At 45.2% G+C, this 19,717-nt stretch overlaps 1 protein-coding gene and 1 long non-coding RNA gene across 6 annotated transcripts in view; one reads left to right on the top strand and one right to left on the bottom strand.

The window, feature by feature from the left end:
• Positions 1-19,717, bottom strand: part of timmdc1 (translocase of inner mitochondrial membrane domain containing 1) — a 168,382-nt gene that overhangs the window by 19,277 nt on the left and 129,388 nt on the right. The gene's annotated exons all lie outside the window — the stretch shown is intronic.
• LOC143740217 (uncharacterized) lies at positions 13,290-17,759 on the top strand. Of its 2 annotated transcripts, XR_013204797.1 has the most exons (6): positions 13,290-15,964; positions 16,412-16,472; positions 16,562-16,883; positions 16,961-17,065; positions 17,308-17,532; positions 17,607-17,759. It is a non-coding gene; the product is annotated as an uncharacterized LOC143740217 (long non-coding RNA). The 2 variants fall into 2 exon arrangements; XR_013204796.1 differs by lacking the exon at positions 13,290-15,964 and having other exon boundaries at positions 16,274-16,883.

Raw genomic sequence — 19,717 nt, forward strand, 5'->3', positions numbered from 1 at the left:
TACACACGAAAATGCAAGGGTGTTGGTTTCAGATTTATCCACTCTGGGACCCGGTTTCAAAAAATAGCGGTTTCAGTGTCCCAAAACGCCGGATCTGTCTGGACGAAATGCCAATACGATACAATTTTTGTACGTATACAGCTACATGCGTCTCTGTGTGGACAGGGCCTTAGTGGGGACGTAGGAAATACTTGAACTAGTGTTGGGCGATATGCTATGTAATCATATTGTCCTATCGTCAGCCTGCGAGATTGGTGATACACACTATTATCGTGCGGGGGGAGGATCTTATTTGATCATTAAAGGTGCTCTAAGCGATGTCACGCACTTTTTAGGCCAAAACATTTTTTGTCACATACAGCTGTCCCCTGAACACACTGTAAAAAAACGCGGTCTCTGCAGACACCCCAGGCTCCACAAACGGCAACAAAAACAAACTGGGCTAACCCGCACCACGAAGCATAACAAACTGTTCCAGCCAATAACCGACAAGAAGGATTTGGGGGTGGGGTTTGGGGGGTTAGTGCGCGGATGAGGAGGAGGGAGGGTCTACCTAGCCTCCGTTTTGTTTGACAATACTTTAAACGTCAACAAGAAGTGACGTCACCCGTCATCACTAAGAGCACCTTTAACTTGCTTATTTAGGGGTTCAAGCACGAATTGCTGAAACCCTATTGTAATTGTAAGGGGTTTTATTATTATTTTTCTTCTGCCGTAAAACGCATTGGGCTGCCCAAACCGTAAGTGCTGGAGACTTGAAACTTTGCCAAATGGTAGTACAAAAATTGAGGAGAGGTTGAGAGTGTATGACCCCGATTGGCCTATAGGTGGAGCTACAGCAATCAATTGCGCGAAACTGCTCATAACTCCTAGACCGTATGTCATAGAAAGCTGCCGGAAGAAAATAACGTATATCTCCAAATTCATTTCCGCAATGCAAATTTTTCCGCCAATTTGAATTTTGTCAAAAACCCTGCTTTTGCGAACTAGTCCTAGGTTTTTCGCCCGATCGGAACCAAACCAGTGCAGAAATGTTCTCTGGAGACTGAATATTAATAATTATTGAAAAAAGTTGAAATTTCGATTCATGTTTGCTAGGGGGCGCAAAATTAACGTTGTGGGAGGAGCCTATTTTACTAAAATGGCTATAACGCGATAAGTAAATGAGATGGCTTCACCAAACTCGGTACACATATGTATGAGTTCCATCTGAGGTCACGGTAAAAAATCTCCATGATCGAACACTAGGTGGCGCTATAACGTTAAAAAAACATAAAAAGGGCTATGACTACCTGACCGTTTGTCCATTTGACTTATGGCTCGTTTCCACTGAGCAGTACGGTACGGTACAGTACGGTTCGGGTCGGGTCGGGTCAGTAAACCATGATCCAGCTAGCGTTTCCACCGCCAACAGTACCCTACTTGATAGGCGTGGTGTTTGCCGGAAAGAAGCGATCAACGTGATTTTCGCGCGAAGGAAGAAAGCGACAAAGTAAACACCAATGGATGGCATACAGCAGATCTTGTCCTTGCTTCTCGTCATGTTTGTCACAAGAAGACAAGCGCCGACATTAGGCATTTCTCAATACCAAGTATGTAAAGTTCTCAGCAGAGGGACTCCCGAGGACGCGAGTCCGGTAATTCACCACATGGAACAGCGCGTTCTGCATGTACATTTTAGGCAACAATAAAACGAAATATGTTATAAAACACCACTCTGCCTCTTTTCGGTTTCATTTAAATAAATTTTAAACATTATAGGCACACAAATGTGGTTCAGGCAATGTATAGACCTGATTATATACATGTTTAACGTTAGCCTATTTATAACAAAACGAAATATAAAACACAACCCTGCATCTTTTCGTTTAAATGTAAAAAAATATTAAACATATTCCAGGCAATATGTGCATTTGTACAAATGTTGCAATAAACAACATTACAGTGATAATCTTGTAATAAAAAATGACAAAACTCAACCCTATCTCTTTTTGTTAAATTTCAGTTCTATCAATAATAGCCATTATAAAAGTATAAGTAAAAGGTAACGTTACAAGAAGCTATACAATAAGAAATAAAGCAAACAATTCAGACAAATTCAGCGCTAGTCTAACGTTAACTTTACAACGGAAAAGTTATAGCCTAAATATATGAAACTTCACTTAGCCCTCAGCCAAAACGATTGGCCAGGGAACGAATTATCGATTCACGAGACCAAAGATCACCCGTTAGATATACACAAGACGAATTACCACTAGCTGCTACAGAGTCAGCGGCAAACGTCAGAACGACTAGCCGAGGAAAGGCTGTTCCAGGTGGGGAACATGAGCGCCGAGCGCCCGGTGATCGCCTAGAATGGATCAAATTATCATAAATCATTATAAATAAACCGCAGATTTGAGCTTTAAACAACTACATTCTCGCCTCAAAAACTCTTAAAACTACATTTCGTGAAAGAATAACCGTAGTATTATATTCCAACTGTATATTAAAAAATGGCGCTTCTTTTGTTGCCATTCCCCTCGCGCAAGTGACGATCTCTGTCAACCAATCAGCGTTTTGCTAGCTCCACCCTTTAGTACCGTACCACTGTGCTAGGTACCCCAACGGAAGGGTACCCAAAAAGTGGTACGGTACGGTTCGGCTTTTTGGTACCATTCACAACTTTTGACAGTGGAAACGCAAATAATTGCGTACCGTACCGAACTGTACCGTACCGTACCGCTCAGTGGAAACGAGCCATTAAACATTGGTATGCAGTGTCTTGGTCCAGGGTGCCATGTATGTCTATGAGGACATTGGCGTATCTCAAAAAACATGGCTGCCATCGCCCATCGATTTGAGCACCTATTAGACAAGGTTAACGGAGGCCGATAGGAACGAAACTTGGTGGGCATGTTCGACTCATGGCCCTAGAGGTCTGTAAGAATTCTGAAAGAAATCGGCCACTAGTTAGTGCTAACGAGTTTTAGGGCTCTGTAATCACATGGTGTTGCACACATCCACACAATATGCATATCATTTGATAGATCTCCTCATACTGAACAACTTTGCCTCAAGAACCACTGCTGTCAATCAAATTGTTCATTAAATATTCGCAATTATGTTAAAACCTACTTTTGCGAACTAGTCCTAGGTTTTTCGCCCGATCGGAACCAGACCAGTCTAGGACAATTCTCTGGACTCTGTGGATTAATAGTTATCAAAAAAAGTTGAACTTTTGCATTTTTCGTATGGCTATAACAGGGTAATTTCAAAATGTGGCCATCACCAAATTTCTTTGAAAGTCAAAATTTGAAGCAAACCTCCACCAATCCTGACAGCACAGGGCTTGTTCGAACTGTCGAGATGCAATCTATCAACGATATGAATTTCAGGCATTTTTGTTGATATTTCGCCGAGTTATTAGCAAAAAACCACTGGGCACGATTCAAAATGGCGGCCGCCATTAGCGGTCACGCCCCCTTGTACAAATTCGCTCATAACTCGATAACTAAAACTCCCTGCACGCTCAAATTTGGATGGTAAGGACCTCTATGGGCCCTTGATCGAAATATATAGTCACTGGCCTCGAGAGCGCACCCCCCCAACCAGACCCGGGAATCGCTAATCCCCGAGACCCCCGACTTTTAACGGCTGTAACTCCCGACCTAAACCACCCTGATCCTTGTGGTAGAGCTCGTTGGAAAGGGCCCTTCCTCACATAGCTTCGATTCGAGTTTGATGTGATTTAGCAATACCACTGTTGTTCACTAGAGGGAGCAGCAGGATTAGACATTTTAATCTTTTTATCAGCTTTTAGCATTGGCTAACAAACAAATGCTTAAAGCAATATTTTTACTATGATGGACTGGTAATATGGTTTTATATTATTAGATCACAAAGAAATATGTGAATAGAGCATTACAAGATCTTTTCACAATAACATATCCCAAAGACACTGAAAACGACTCGGTTACTAACGTAACCTCGGTTCCCTGAGAGGAGGGAACGAGTATTGCGTAAGTAGCTTACGCTATGGGAAAACTCCTTTTCTCGAGAATATTGAAGTCTTTATGTAAAACGCATTGCAGCTGCACAGCTGACAGCAATGAACGAAGGCATTTCGGTCATTGGCTGTGCTGCGGCAACTTGCTCGAACCAATGACGGGGCGACTCTGAATGCGCGACCAATGAGCGCGCTTCGCGCCCGCGCGCGTCAGAGCCCGCCAAGATGGGCGTGGCCAAGAGCTATATATTGGGCGCCCCGTCATGAGAGTTCTTTAGGTTAAAACGACTGAAGCGAACTAACCAAGCACAAGCACGGCAGCTTACGCAATACTCGTTCCCTCCTCTCAGGGAACCGAGGTTACGTTAGTAACCGAGTCGTTCCCTTTCGAGAGGTCTCTCCTATTGCGTAAGTAGCTTACGCTATGGGAACACCATGCAAAACGCCGTGCGTGCTGAACTTCGCCTTATGATAGCCAGAGGCAGGTGCCTGAGCTAAAAAAGCAAAGTTATCATCCAACTAGCTGGCAGAGGCAAGCTTTATATGTGGGAAAGAATACAGAGCGGCTAGAAGGCGCTCAGTGTGACACAAGCACATACATAATCTAGATACGAACTCGTAGTTCAACTAGCATCATGCTGATAGTACATTGGAATGCAGTGTCGGGACCTGTAGGTTGTAGAACCTGATAAATGTGGACGGTGAGGCCCAGCCTGCCGCCGCACAAATATCCTCGATCGGTATCCCGCTCGACCATGCCCAGGAAGAAGCCACACTCCTAGTGGAGTGTGCTTTGACTCCCCAGGGGCATTGAAGTCCCTTAGCTTCATAAGCCAGCGCTATAGCTTCAACTATCCAGTGAGAGATTGTCTGCTTTGAAACGGCGGAACCTTTCGTACGGCCGCCAAAGCATACAAACAGTTGTTCTGTCTGTCTGAATAGGGCAGAACGCTCCAAATACACTCTGAGAGCCCTAACGGGGCAGAGTAGATTAGCGTCGTGTTCGTCTGCTGGGGACGATAGCGCAGTTAGGGAGATAACCTGTGCTCTGAAGGGAGTGGTGAGCACTTTAGGAATATACCCATGTTTCGGTCTAAGGACGACCCTGCAGTCGTTAGGTCCGAATTCTAGGCAGGCAGCGCTTGTCGAAAGCGCGTGCAGGTCGCCCACTCTCTTGACCGAGGCGAGTGCCAGCAAGAGCGCAGTCTTGAGCGAGAGCTGTTTAAGGTGCACGGTTCGGAGTGGTTCGAACGGAGGCCCTTTAAGAGCGTCTAGGACAGTAGCTAGGTCCCAGATCGGCACTGAGGGGGGGCGTGAAGGGTTCATCCTCCTAGCGCCCCTTAGGAAACGAATAATTAGGTCGTTTCTTCCCAATGGACGTTCCATTACAGGGTCGTGTGATGCTGTGATGGCCGCCACATATACTTTGAGCGTGGAGGGGGCGCGGCCCGCCTCCAGAAGCCCTTGTAGAAAAGCGAGTACGTTCGTAATCTCGCATGTTTCAGGGTTCAGGCCCTTGGCATTACACCAGACACTGAAAACTTTCCATTTCTGGGCATATAAGCGTCTCGTGGAGGGCGCCCGCGCCTCAGCGATGGTTTTTAGTGCTCCGCTCGTGAGGTTCCTGGGAACCCGTTGAGGGGCCATGCATGAAGGGCCCACAGATCGGGGCGGGGATGAAATATCATCCCGTTGGCCTGACTGAGGAGGTCTGGCCTCAGTGGAATCGGCTGTGGTGCAGATTGCATTTGCATCAGATCTGGAAACCATGTTTGGTTCTTCCAGAGTGGGGCTATCAGCAGCACTGCGTTTTTCTCCTCTCTGACCCGACTGATGACCTGCGGTAGCATCGCGATCGGGGGAAAGGCATATAAGGGACGGCTCGGCCAGCTCTGGGCGAGCGCATCCATGCTTTTCGTGAAGAAAAGAGGGCATTGCGCGTTCTCCTTGGAGGCGAAGAGGTCGATCTCCGCTTTGCCAAAGGTTTTCCATAACCAGTGAATCGTCAGCGGGTTGAGAGCCCATTCTCCTGGGAGAATTTTGTCTCTGGATAGCATGTCCGCCCCCTGGTTCAGGGCACCTGGCACATGCGCTGCTCTCAGCGAGCGCAAGTTGTGCTGGGACCATAAAATGAGTCTCCTGGCCATTGAATGCATGGAGCTCGACCTGAGTCCACCCTGGCGATTTATGTACGATACTACCGTCATGTTGTCCGTTCGGACCAAGACGTGTTCGTTTCTCAGCTGTGGGAGCAGGGCTCTGAGAGCCAAAGCGACCGCTTTCATTTCCAGACAGTTTATGTGTAGGCGCTTCTCCGGGTTTGACCAAAAGCCGGAGACAGGCCTGCCCTCGTAAAGGGCCCCCCAACCTATTTTGGAGGCATCTGTCGTTATCATCTTTCTCCTTGTGTTCACACCCAGACTCACGCCTGACTGGTACCAGTCGGCGGCTTTCCAGTGCGTCAGGGCTTTTATACAGCCGTGGTTCGCTCTGATTAAAAGGTGGCCCGAACGCCACGCGTGAGTAGGGACGCGGCTCTTGAGCCAGCGTTGGAGAGGGCGCATATGCAACAATCCTAGCTGGAGTACGGCCGATGCTGAGGCCATGAGACCGAGCATCCTCTGAAACCGCTTGACGGGGGCGAGCGCGCCCGCCCTGAATGATGTTGCAAGGCGCCGGATGGTGAGCGCGCGCTCTGATGAGAGACGCGCTGTCATTTGCATCGAGTCTAGAACTATTCCCAGGAAAGAAATCCTCTGGCTGGGAGATAGTATGCTTTTTGCAAAATTGATTCTTAGACCCAGGCATTCTAAATGGCTGATAATCCAAGATCTGTGTGTTATTAACTGACTCTCTGATTGTGCTAGAATCAGCCAATCGTCGAGATAATTCAGTATTCGCACTCTCCTTCGCCTTAGGGGGGAAAGTGCTGCATCCATACATTTCGTGAATGTACGGGGAGCCAGGGACAGGCCGAACGGAAGTACTGTGTACTGGTACGACTGTCCCTCGAAAGCGAATCTCAGAAACGGCCTGTGATGAGGCGCTATTGGAATGTGAAAGTAAGCATCTTTCAGATCCACTGAGAGAAACCAATCTCCTGGGCGTACTTGCGCGAGGATATGCTTGGTTGTTAACATTCTGAACGAGCGAATCATTAGTGCTTTGTTCAGGTGTCTGAGATCTAGGATGGGGCGGAGACCGCCATCCTTTTTCGGGACGAGAAAATAGTGGCTGTAAAAACCTGACTCGCTCAGAGAGGGGGGAACAGTTTCCACAGCGCCCTTTTCTATTAGTTTGCGCACCTCGGTGCATAGAACATGTGAGCACTCTTTTCTCACTATCGTCTCGACCACAGTCGTAAAACGTGGTGGTCTGCGAGCGAACTGGAGCGAGTATCCGTGCTTTACTATATTCAATACCCCTTTCGGCATATCTGGAATATTTTCCCATGCCGCTGCGTGTACAGATATGGGCTGAATACAGGCTAGGGGCGGGCCGCTGTGACCCGGCCAGCGAATCGCCTGAGCTCATAGCTCTCAGAGGCGCGGGCGCGCGCTGAGCAGCTGAGTGAATGGGCGCGTGTGTGATTACAGCAGCGCGCGCTGTGTCTGTAAAACTCGCAGCCTGGGCTGGGGTTGTGTTTGACACTGTAAGGACAGTGTTTATAAGTGGGGGTGCATAAACAGTGGTAGGCACACGCGTCACTTTTATAATGTTTCCCGCTTTTACTGGGGATGAATTTATAACTGTGTGAACAGTGCTTGTGTGTAGTGGTGCGTACATGACCGTAGGCACGTGATCTACATTCATGGGGTGCGCAGCTTGACCTGGGAATGAATTTGGCACTGTTTTGACAGTATCTGGGAATGCACACTTTGTGGACATGTGAACCCTTAGTGACACAGACAGAAAAAGACTCTTTTTGTGTTTTCTGTGCGTCGCCGTAAAAACGGCGTTTGTTTGCAGGTGAGCGAGCTCTGTGACTGGCCCATTGACTGCTGTATGAACATATCCAGCCGCCTGTAAGGGGACTGGGTAATGCTTGAGCTTTTGCAGAGAGAGTGGTCCGGCTTTTGCGAGACACGCACTCTCTCTTTTCATTCTTGTGGCTAGGACGGCTTTCGAGGCTCGGGGTTCAGCACAATCTTGGGCCGAGGACCCCGTCGCTCAGAAGGCGGCTTGCGGTTGTGAGAGCGCGAGCGGCGTCGAGCGTCAGCCTGAGGCGCGGGCTGAGAGGCGGTGGGGGCTGTTCTAGCCCGTTGCGGCTGCGGCGGCCTCTGTCTGCTCTGCGATGAGCTGGAGCGCTTGGGCAGGAAATGCCGCATAGCTTGTGAAGCATTCTGGGCCTCAGTGAAGCGTTCGGCGAAACCCTTAACCGCCGGTCCAAACAGCCCGCTGGTGGAGATAGGCGCGTCGAGAAATGGCGCCTTATCCGCGTCCTTCATCTCAGTCAGAGTCAACCACAGATGGCGCTCGAGAACAGTCAAATTAGCCATGGCACGGCCGATAGACTGGGCGGTGGCCTTCGTGGCTCGCAGGGCTATGTCAGTCGCGCTGCGTAGGTCCTTAAAGGCTTCGGGTTCGGGGCCAGACTCGTCCATAGAGCGGAGAAGCTTGGCTTGGAACACTTGAAGTACCGCCATAGAGTGAAGCGCTGATGCAGCTTGGCCGGCGGCGGCGTAGGCGCGACCGGCGAGAGCTGAAGTAGTGCGGCAGGGCTTCGAGGGGTGGGAAGCTTTGGCTTTCCATCCGGTGGTGGAGGGCGGGCAGAGATGATTGGCCACGGCCTCCTCGAGGGGCGGTGTTCCCTCGTAGCCTCTTTCCTTCGCGCCGTCCACAGAGGAGAGCGAGGAAGAAAAAGAAGGCTTTAGGCGCGCAGAGTGGGGGGCTTTCCACGACTTGGTGAGTTCGTCGTGAACTTCCGGGAAGAAGGGAGAAGGCCTTTGCCGAGGGGCCTGCTGGCGCCCCTGCAGAAACCACTCATCCAGTCGGCTCCGGGTTGGTTCTTCGGGAGAAGACCAATCGAGCCCGAGGTCTTCCACGGCCTTAGAGAGAACACGGATAATCTCGCTATCCATGGTGGAGCCCCCGCTCGCGCTAGCTAGCGTCGACGGGGCGGGGTCGAGAGTGGAGCCCGGCCAGTCGTCCGATGCAGCGTCGATTGACAAGCTGTCATCCATTCCCCCGTCGTCCTCGGACGCGCCGAAAGTCACAAGGCCCACCGCTCTGCTAGAGGGGTGTGGGTCCGGCTGGGTGAACTGAACCGGCGGTGGGGAAGGCAAGAGCGGCGGTGAAGCACGCGGAGACTGGCTCGGCGTGACGTCACTGAGCTCAGGTTCAGGAAGCCTCTGTGAGCGGCGCTTTTTCTTAGTGCGCGGCTCGAACAGAGGGATGGCGGCGATGGGCTCGCTCACGGCGAAAGCGGCGAGGCGAGCCCGCAGTGCGGAGAGACCCAGGTCGTCACATTCGGGGCATCCGCCCTTGGTCAAAGCAGCTTCTGCGTGGTCCCGGCCCAGGCAGCGAGCGCAGATGATGTGACGATCCCCGTCCGGGAGAAGGTCTCTGCACGACGCGCAGGAAGGCATTTGAAACAACGCCTTGGAAAATTTGCTCTTTTACAAGTGTCGCAGAGCGAACAGATGTAAATACTTGCGTGAGCAGTACGCCGGATGGCTCAGTAGGATCGCGTTAGAAGGCGGCTGAAGGTGCCGACGTCCTCGTAGCAAATCCCGCTGGTATGCTTTTCGACGGCGAAGCTTCAATAATCCGGAGGATCCAGCGAAGAAGGTGTTCGCTGAAGGAGATTAAATCTAAAGAACTCTCATGACGGGGCGCCCAATATATAGCTCTTGGCCACGCCCATCTTGGCGGGCTCTGACGCGCGCGGGCGCGAAGCGCGCTCATTGGTCGCGCATTCAGAGTCGCCCCGTCATTGGTTCGAGCAAGTTGCCGCAGCACAGCCAATGACCGAGCTGCCTTCGTTCATTGCTGTCAGCTGTGCAGCTGCAATGCGTTTTACATAAAGACGTCAATATTCTCGAGAAAAGGAGTTTTCCCATAGCGTAAGCTACTTACGCAATAGGAGAGACCTCTCGAAAGGGAACATATTTGTCTTTGTGTGTGAGAACATGTGAAATCATGCTAGAACATGTTAAATCATGCTAGAACATGATAAATCAAGGTAAACTGTGGTAAATCATGGTAAACTGTTGTCAATCATAGTAAACAATGGTAAATCATGGTAAACTATGGTAAATAATGCTAGAATCACAGTGCTTTATGGTAAATCATCCTAGAACATGGTAAATCATACTAGAATGTGGTGAATCGTGGAAAACCATGCTGAAACATTGTAAATCATGGTAAATCATACTAGAACATGGTATATCATAGTAAACTACGGTACATCATGTCAGATGCATGGTAAATCATACTATAGTGTGGTAAATCGTGGTAAACTATGGTAAATCATACTAGAACAGGGTAAATCATGCAAAGCATACTAGAACATGGAATATCATGGTAAACTATGGTAAATCATGCTAGATTCATGGTAAATCATACTAGAACATGGTAAATCATGCTAGATGCATGGTACATCATACTAGAACTTAGTAAATCATGGTAAACTATGGTAAATCATGTTAGAATAATGGTAAATCACTCTGGAACATGGCAAATCATGGTAAACTATGGAAAATAACTCTAGAACATGGTAAATAATTGGTAAACCATGCTACGCATATTTGCTTACATTTTGTTACTTATTTATTTAAAACAATTATTGAAAATGGAGATCAGACCATAGGTAGCACTTTAACTGTTAAACCTTTAATAAACATATTTGCTATGGTAAATTGCCTGTATTGGCTGTAAATGGTCTTTTCCATCTATTATGTCAGTGGGTAAATGCTTGCTAAATAAAACTTAATGTCTTTGATGCAATGTTGTGCTTAAAGTCATTAAATGCTTGAACCCCGCTAAATGCTGCTTGCAGCTTTAATTATTATCTCATTTCTTTACTCAATAATTTGCTTATTACTTTGTTTTATATATGATCATCTATTTTCTATTTTTGATAGCAATGGTGGAGTGTTTATTAATAAATCAGGTTATTTCCCGTATAGTGAGGTAAAAACATAGCCTAATCATTTGTGTATCTGACTCAGAGTATTCCATTTATTATGTCTGTTGTGATGTAAACAACGCATTAAAAACTGAAGAGTATTTCAACATGTCAGCGGGTAATTGCTGACACATTATCCTCTCATGCCGTTACAGATGCAGCATTTTTATTCTACTTCGGTACGAGATGAGAATAATATCTTGCGTCAAGAAAGAGTCAGAGTTTGCCATATATTTCGGCCTCCCTATAGCTACCGCGAAAAGTTCACTCAGTCTGGATGAGCTTAAAGGAATGTAAGGATACCTTCCTGTCATATAGCCTATTACATGTGTGCACTTTAAGCCCAAAGAATGCAGTGTTTACATGCAGGGAGAAATCAAGGTAAGGGGCAAAAATCTAGTTGATCGGCTTATGCTTAAGGAACATTATGCTTTATTACTCCGATTAAGTAAAACGGGTTAACGCGTTTAGATTGACCACTTGGGCTGTGACTGTGGTAGTTTTTTACCACCACGGTGGACCAACTATCTGCATTGGTGCAGTGTTTGGGGTGTGTGTGTGTGTATCAATTAAAGGCACAAAAATGCTTTTTCACAGATGATTGCTTTGTGCTGTGTTCAGACCTAAAGACTGTTGTTATAATTATAATATAATTTTGTGATATTGTTATTAATTTGTAAATGTATTTTTAGTGTCCTTAAATGTTTTGATAATATAAAAAATGTTCGATATATCGCTCGATATTTTCATTAAAATGCGCGCGCCCGCAGATCTTAGGGATCTAAGCCCGCAGTTCACATATCGCGTCTTTAGTGTGCTCAAGTTCATTTGAAATATATATGGCGGCAATCACGCTCATTATATTTCAAATGTAGGTGCACGGCAATCGCGCTCATGGAAGAGAAACTAGCGCGACCACCTCAACGTTGCCCAACATTAAATAGCAAAAGTAATAAAGGCGGAACGAAACTGCGTTACTCATTATTTTGTGCTTCACAGACCATTTATCAGTTTGGACCAATGTCTGTGCAGCGCGAGCCGATCTTGATCAAGCGACACTGTTACTACACAACACTAAGAGATCCAGTAACTAAGCATTTGAATTCGCCACTGAAGTAATAACATCGCTGCAAGATCTAGTGAGAAGCATTCAAATTTCTCCGTTATTAACGGATCAAACAGTGCTGACGTGGAAACCAGGAGAAACACTGTGCCATGAATGAACTAGTTATTTAAGTCCACAAATCAGCAACATTCACCATGGATTTAATGTAGTAACATGAAATGTAGATATTAAATATTATATCGTGATACATTTTTCTAGGTATATTGCACAGCCGTTTAGACTCGCCTAAACGCGAGTCGCCTTGCTTCATCTCTGTTTGAAAATGAAAAGAAGTTACCCAAGCGGGTCAATTAAAAGAAAAAAGCGAAAAGACACTGATAATTATTTGGCAATGCTGCCAAAGTTGACAAACTTTTTTATGGCTACTGATACAGACAGGAACAACAACGTCCAAATCGTTACAGCAGCTAACGTTAGCTGTGAAGTGGCGCTAGGTGAGGATAACGTCAACCAAGACAATGAAGAGGACATCACGCTGTTGCCGCCCATCGTCATGACAGTGTTATCGAGGTTGACACAGATGAGGAAGAGTTGTCCAGTTATGGCCATTTTGACAGCGATGATGGGGCTTTGGTGAGTTAACCACCTAGTTCTGCTACACTGTTTTAAAAAAAACTGTGAAATTTACGGTAAAAAAACAGCAGCTGTGGTTGCTAGTATTTTAACGTAAAAAAATATGGTGGCAACCTTTTATGTTTGTAAAATTATGTAAACACACAATGTAAAAATAACCCTGTGAAATTTATGGTAAAAGATGCTACTATTTGTAGTAGCCCTATGATTCTACACCATGTGATACATCATATGTTGTGATAATCTGAAGAATTTTTAAAACATAGTACACAATAAAGGTTTGAACTACTGTGTCTTTCAGACACACACAGACATCAAGATTCAGCATATGAATCTCAACAATGGTGATGATATAAGTGCAGTGCATGATGGGAGCCATCAATCAAAACTCATATCTCTCAGCATGCATGCAACATGTATAAATTATGCTGAATTGCCTTTTATTATTATTATTATTATTATTATTATTTTATTATCTGCTTTTATTTTTGCTGTTGTTTTTGTTGCAACTTTTTAGTAGCTTGTTTTGTGATCTTCAGAGTTTTATTATTTTTTATTGTCACAGTTGTTGAGATTCATATGCTGATTCTTGATGTTTGTGTTGGTCTAAATCCTACAGTAGTACAAAACCTTTTTTGTATACCATGTGTTTTTAAAGTTCTTCAGATTACCTGTTTCTCACTGCTAGCTCGCATGCGGTAGGGTCACAGAGCTATAATACTGAAATGTGAAATTAATTAGTATTAAACATTCCTCATACAATGACACGTGATCACATTTTCTCTCTGATTTTCATGCCATAACGAATGTGTTTTATAATCACACAAAAGCAGCCAGAGAAAATCTATTGTAAATCTTACTGTAATTTTTTTTTACAGTGTAGTAATAGCCCTAGCCCTAATTGTGCTAATCCTGCTGCCACCGACCAAAGCACTGTAGGCTTGCTGACAGATGACCCGGCTCTCTGGCCTAAGAAGCTCACGGCCGAGGAGCTATGTGCGATCGTTCGCAGATTAATAGGACGTGGCTTATCTACAGTGAATCAGGGGACTGTGTTATGTGCTTTTGTTGCACAACTTTTTGGAGAGGGGAACACAGATTTAAGTTCAGATGGTTTTAACAATCGGAAGAACCTTCAGAGCTCACCTGAAACAGCATGAGAGGTCTGCTGAACATGTGTCTCATATGGAGTCCTGGCACAGACTTACCCAAAGACTGCAGACAGGCACTGCCATTGATCAGCTGAACCAAAATGAGAATTTTGATCAGCTGAACCAAAATGAGAAAAATTATATGAGCATGGCAATGGAAACTTCCTAGGACAAGTACAGCTGATGGCAAAATTTGACCCTTTCATGAAAGAATATTTAAGAAAAATCCAAGAAAAAGAGCTGTTAGACACTTATTTGAGTAAGCACATCCAGAATGAACTGATATCGCATGTGGCAAAGAGCACCCTTGATGCCATTGTTGAAAAAGTGAAGAGGGCCAAATATTATGCTGTCATAATGGATTGCACACCTGACATCAGCCACAATGAACAGCTGTCTGTGGTCCTGTGTAACGGTGGTAGCCGCCCTAATACAAATAAATGACTTTAAAGAAAATTTCGGGCGCCAGACAGGATAAAACCGGTCAAAATTTAAATAAACCCAGGATAGCCAAAAATAACCACCTGTTACACAACAAAATTATAGTAATAATCCAAAAAGAAAAATCATTTCACAAAGGATATTTATTCCTAATAATACTAATAACACACCACAATAAGTTCCACACTAGCGGTAGTAGATCTCATCTCTGACTTTTTGAAATCCGTGCAGAACCTCGCGCGTCACACATTTGCAGGCAAGAAACAGTTTTTAGTGAGTATCGAGTGTCCTCTTCGACACTAGGATAGGCGGATAAAGCAGCTTTGGCTTGTCTTTAAAACAGCTCCATAATAGTTTGTCTGGGAATGCAACGACTTTCGCAACGCACCAGACTTCAACCACAGGAAACAACAGATAGACAAATGGCCTTCTCTCCCCAACAATCCATCACGATTTCACTACAATCTTCTCAATGCACAATCGGGTGACGCCCTATCCCAGGTACGACACACTTCCTTATATTCAATTTCCTTCCGTGATTAACGTTGATTGACATACTCCACCCATTTGCGCAAACGTGAAAGTGAAAGTAAACAAACAATTATGTGACTCGTGGCACAGATTATCTTCATTGCCACACGCCTCCCTAGAAGAAAACAACACATGGTTGTTTAGAAGAGAGAGAAACCAACAATTAAAATCCTAGAAAATCTTCGTCATCTGAGGCTTCTTGGAATAGATCCAGGATTTTCGCTTTTTCCTGTAATTCAATTTCCGCAGCCATTGGATAACGCATTTTCAAATTCCAAACGTGAGCTGTGCGTATATCTTCACCTGTGTCTTCAAGGGCTACTTGGTAGTTCAAAGGACCCAGCTGCTGGAGAATACGGTAAGGACCTTTCCATTTTTGTGCTAGTTTTGCACTAAATTTACGCTGTGCATTAGACTGTGGAAAGTTGCGCAACCATACTCGGTCCTTGCTTTTGAATATTTCATCTCTCCTATTTTTGTTATAATTTCTCAGTTGTCTCATTCTGTCTTTCTTGCTGTTCTCTTTGGCTTGAGTTTGCAGGTGATGGAGATGATGAACTACATCATAGGAAGCCGTGTCTGGAGTTAGATTAGGCCCACAGAGTATTTTGTCCATTGGACTTTGGAGTTTCCTACCAAGTTGGAGTTCCGCTGGGCTTAGTCCAGTGGTCTCTTGAATGGCTGAGTTAAGGGTGAATATGAACTCTGGTAAGAATTGGTCCCATTTCTGATGGTTGTCGTCCACATAGGCAGCCATCATGTTCTTAAGAGTTTGATTTACTCTTTCCGTCATGTTGGTTTGTGGGTGATACGCTGTAGTTAACTTAGGAGTAACACTCCAGTTCTCACATAACTCTGAAAACAGATTAAACAAACTGAGCGGCTCTATCCGAGAGAATGAAATCCGGTACGCCCCACCGTGTCAGGATGTCTTTTCTGAAGATGGAGGCGACATTCTGGGCTGTGGCACTGCGAATGGGGAACAACTCAACCCATCTGGAATAGTAATCAACAAAAACCAACAGGTATTCATTTTGGTTTGTGCTACGTGGTAATGGACCCATGATGTCGACTCCCAGCATTTGGTTTGGGCGGCTGGTAGTGATTTGCTGTAGCTTTCCAGCAGGTTTTCGGTTATCACTTTTCAGAGTCTGACATTTCACACAGGTTCTCACATGTTGTTTTACAGCTGACCACATGCCAGGCCAAAATGCTACTTCCTGAAGTCACTTATAGGTCTTGTAGATTCCGCCATGGCCACTCATGGGAGTGGAGTGATAGTCCTGGAGAAGGGTGGATCTGAGACTGCTGGGAATGTAGATTCTGTAATGCAGTTGGTTATTTGACAGGTATGTTTTTTGATACAATTTGTCCTCAATAATTTAATACTGGTCAATCAGACTGGCACAATTATCTGCAACTGCTTGCAATAACTTTGAAACTTCAGGGTCTTTATGCTGTTCTTCCCATAGGACAACATCTGACACAGGCAGTGCTGGATCTTTGCTGCTGGTGTACAAGTTACATCTTGAGGTAACAGAGGACCTGGATAAAGCATCCAGAGCTACATTTAGCTTCCCTTTTCTGTACTCAATAACAAAATCGAATTTCTGGAATCGCAGAACCCAACGGATGAGGCGGCTAGTGGTTTTAGTGGAGCTCATGACCCATTGCAGCGCAGAATGGTCGTTGACAACTGTGAAAAGCTTGTGCTCCAAGTAATGTTGCCACTTTTCCAGGGCCCAGAGGACTGCAAGACATTCTTTCTCCGTTGCAGTATAATTGAGTTAGGCCCCAGTTAAGGTTCGGCTTGCATAGGCGATAACCTCCTCTCTGCCAGCATCCCTCCGTTGTGCTAATATGGCACCCAGACCGGTGTCACTGGCATCGGTGTACACAATGAATGGATGCTGAAGATCGGGATGGCCAAGAATAGGTGGTGAGGTGTGGCAAGTCTTTAGTTGGTCAAAAGCTTGTTGACACTGGATTGTCCATTTATAACTATGTTCCTTCTTTTTCAGTGCGTTGAGGGGTTCAGTAATCTTAGAAAAGTTCGGAACAAACCGGTGATACCACCCTGCTAAACCGAGGAAACGCTGAACTTCCTTCAAGTTCGCGGGCACAGGGTAGGCATGAATGGCTTGAGTCTTACATGGGTCTGCTGAAATGCCTTTGACACTTACAACATGTCCTAGGAAGGTGATCTTTTGAAGACAGAATTGACTTTTCTTTAAGTTAATGGTGAGACCAGCAGTTCCTAGTTGCCTAGTCTATGGAAGAGAGTCTGGAGGTCATGGAAATGCTGGGTTATGGAAGGCGAGTACACAATGATGTCATCGATGTACACAAAGCATATTTTTCTCTTTAGTTCTCCCAGAACAGTCTCCATGAGCCTCTGAAAAGTTGCTGAAGCATTTTTGAGCCCAAACGGCATAACATTAAATTGGAAAAGACCTGCAGGAGTGATGAAGGCTGTCTTGGTTTTGCTGTCAGGGTCCATGGTCACCTGCCAATATCCACTGTTGAGATCAATAGTAGAAAAGATGGCTGCCCCAGAGAGTGATTCCAGAATTTCTGTGATATTTGGTAGAGGGTAAGCATCACTTTCTGTTACAGAATTGACTTTTCTGTAATCCACACAGAATCTCAATTTGCCGTCTTTTTTAGGTACTACGACCACCGGTGATGCCCAACCAGAGTGGGAGGGTTCAACTATTCCTTGCCTCAACATTTCGTCAAGTTGCTCATCCAGTGCAAGTTGCTTAATGGGAGACAAACGGTATGGTCGTTGTTTGATGGGTACTTGGCTGGTGGCATAGATGCGGTGTTGGAGAACCTCTGTACGTCCAGGGGTATTTGCCATGAGTGTTTGAGTGTAAGAATGGTGGGTGTGAAAAAAAAATATCAGTAAATGAGATGTGTCAGTTTGTTTGTCCCCCCAAAGATTTTTATAAAACAACAAAATACAACTTTTCACAAATGTTCAATCAATATTTTCCACACACACAAAAAAACATTAAGTCAAAAACAAAAAGCATTCAAGGCAAGTCACCTTCAATTATCTCAATTACTGTGACACCTAAGAGATAACACTTAGCGTTCACACAGTTTACACAACAACAACAAAATAATATATTTTATTTCCCAAGAAAAACTTTACAAGGTTAATTTCATTGTTTCACCAATATTTAATCAAATATTAAGTTTACAGTCACAGGGTCTCAGAGTGTTTATATCTTCTTCTTTTTTTTCAAGTAAAAACTTGCGCCACTCTGTAACGGTGGTAGCCGCCCTAATACAAATAAATGACTTTAAAGAAAATTCCGGGCGCCAGACAGGATAAAACCTGTCAAAATTTAAATAAACCCAGGATAGCCAAAAAATAACCACCTGTTACACAACAAAATTATAGTAATAATCCAAAAAGAAAAATCATTTCACAAAGGATATTTATTCCTAATAATACTAATAAACACACAATAAGTTCCACACTAGCGGTAGTAGATCTCATCTCTGACTTTTTGAAATCCGTGCAGAACCTCGCGCGTCACACATTTGCAGGCAAGAAACAGTTTTTAGTGAGTATCGAGTGTCCTCTTCGACATTAGGATAGGCGGATAAAGCAGCTTTGGCTTGTCTTTAAAACAGCTCCATAATATTTTGTCTGGGAATGCAACGACTTTCGCGACGCACCAGACTTCAACCACAGGAAACAACAGATCGACAAGCGGCCGTCTCTCCCCAACAATCCATCACGATTTCACTACAATCTTCTCAATGCACAAACGGGTGACGCCCTTTCCCAGGTACGACACACTTCCTTATATTCAATTTCCTTCCGTGATTAACGTTGATTGACATACTCCACCCATTTGCGCAAACGTGAAAGTGAAAGTAAACAAACAATTATGTGACTCGTGGCACAGATTCTTTTCATTGCCACACCTGCGCATGTGAGCTCCACAAAGGAGTGTCCATCCACGAGCATTTTATAGGCTTTCTTTTGGCAGAGGACACAACTGGCAAAGTCCTACTCGAACTTTTCCTTGGACATCTGGAAACACTGCTCCTGGATATCTCTGACTGCCGTGGTCAATCTTATGACAACGGCAGTAATATGCAGGGAAAGAAGAAGGGGGTACAAAAGAGGGTCCTTGACCTAAACCCCAAAGTCCTCCATGTCCCATGTGGAAGTCACACACTAAACCTGGTCATTGGGGATGCTGGCAAATCCTCCACAATATCCCTTAACTTCTATGGTGTCTTACAGAGACCCTACAATCTTTTTAGTGGCTCTGTTCAACGGTGGGCCATTCTCCAGGTGAATGTGAAGGATTTTACCATCAAGGCCTTGTCAACCACCAGATGGGAATGCCGTGTGGAGGTTGTAAAAGCTGTACGGTATCAGCCTCCAGACATTCCGAATGCCCTGGAGGCTTTACATGACTTCGCCATAGAAAGAGTGATTCAGAGTGTGCATCCAGTGCTTCAAGCCTCTGCCGGGAACTGAAGAAATGGCCATTTATGGTAAGTTGTGTGGTTACTAGGGTTCTAAGGGTACAGGAAACATCGTCTTTTACAAATAAACATGCTTCCTATAGTTGCTGAGATTGAACAGTACTTTGCCAACTGTTTGGCCCCTGTTTTAGAAATCCCCCAAAACAAAGTCCACGGACCGCCAGCCTAGACCTAGACTACCAAAGACTAGCACAATAAGTTGGCATCTGTATCCAAAGTTCTCAATGGTCGATATCAATGACTGATATTTTAGAATCTTA

Source organism: Siphateles boraxobius, unplaced genomic scaffold (assembly GCF_051911475.1).
Source record: "Siphateles boraxobius isolate OS27281-9 unplaced genomic scaffold, OSU_SipBor_1 17, whole genome shotgun sequence".
Classification (NCBI taxonomy): domain Eukaryota; kingdom Metazoa; phylum Chordata; class Actinopteri; order Cypriniformes; family Leuciscidae; genus Siphateles; species Siphateles boraxobius.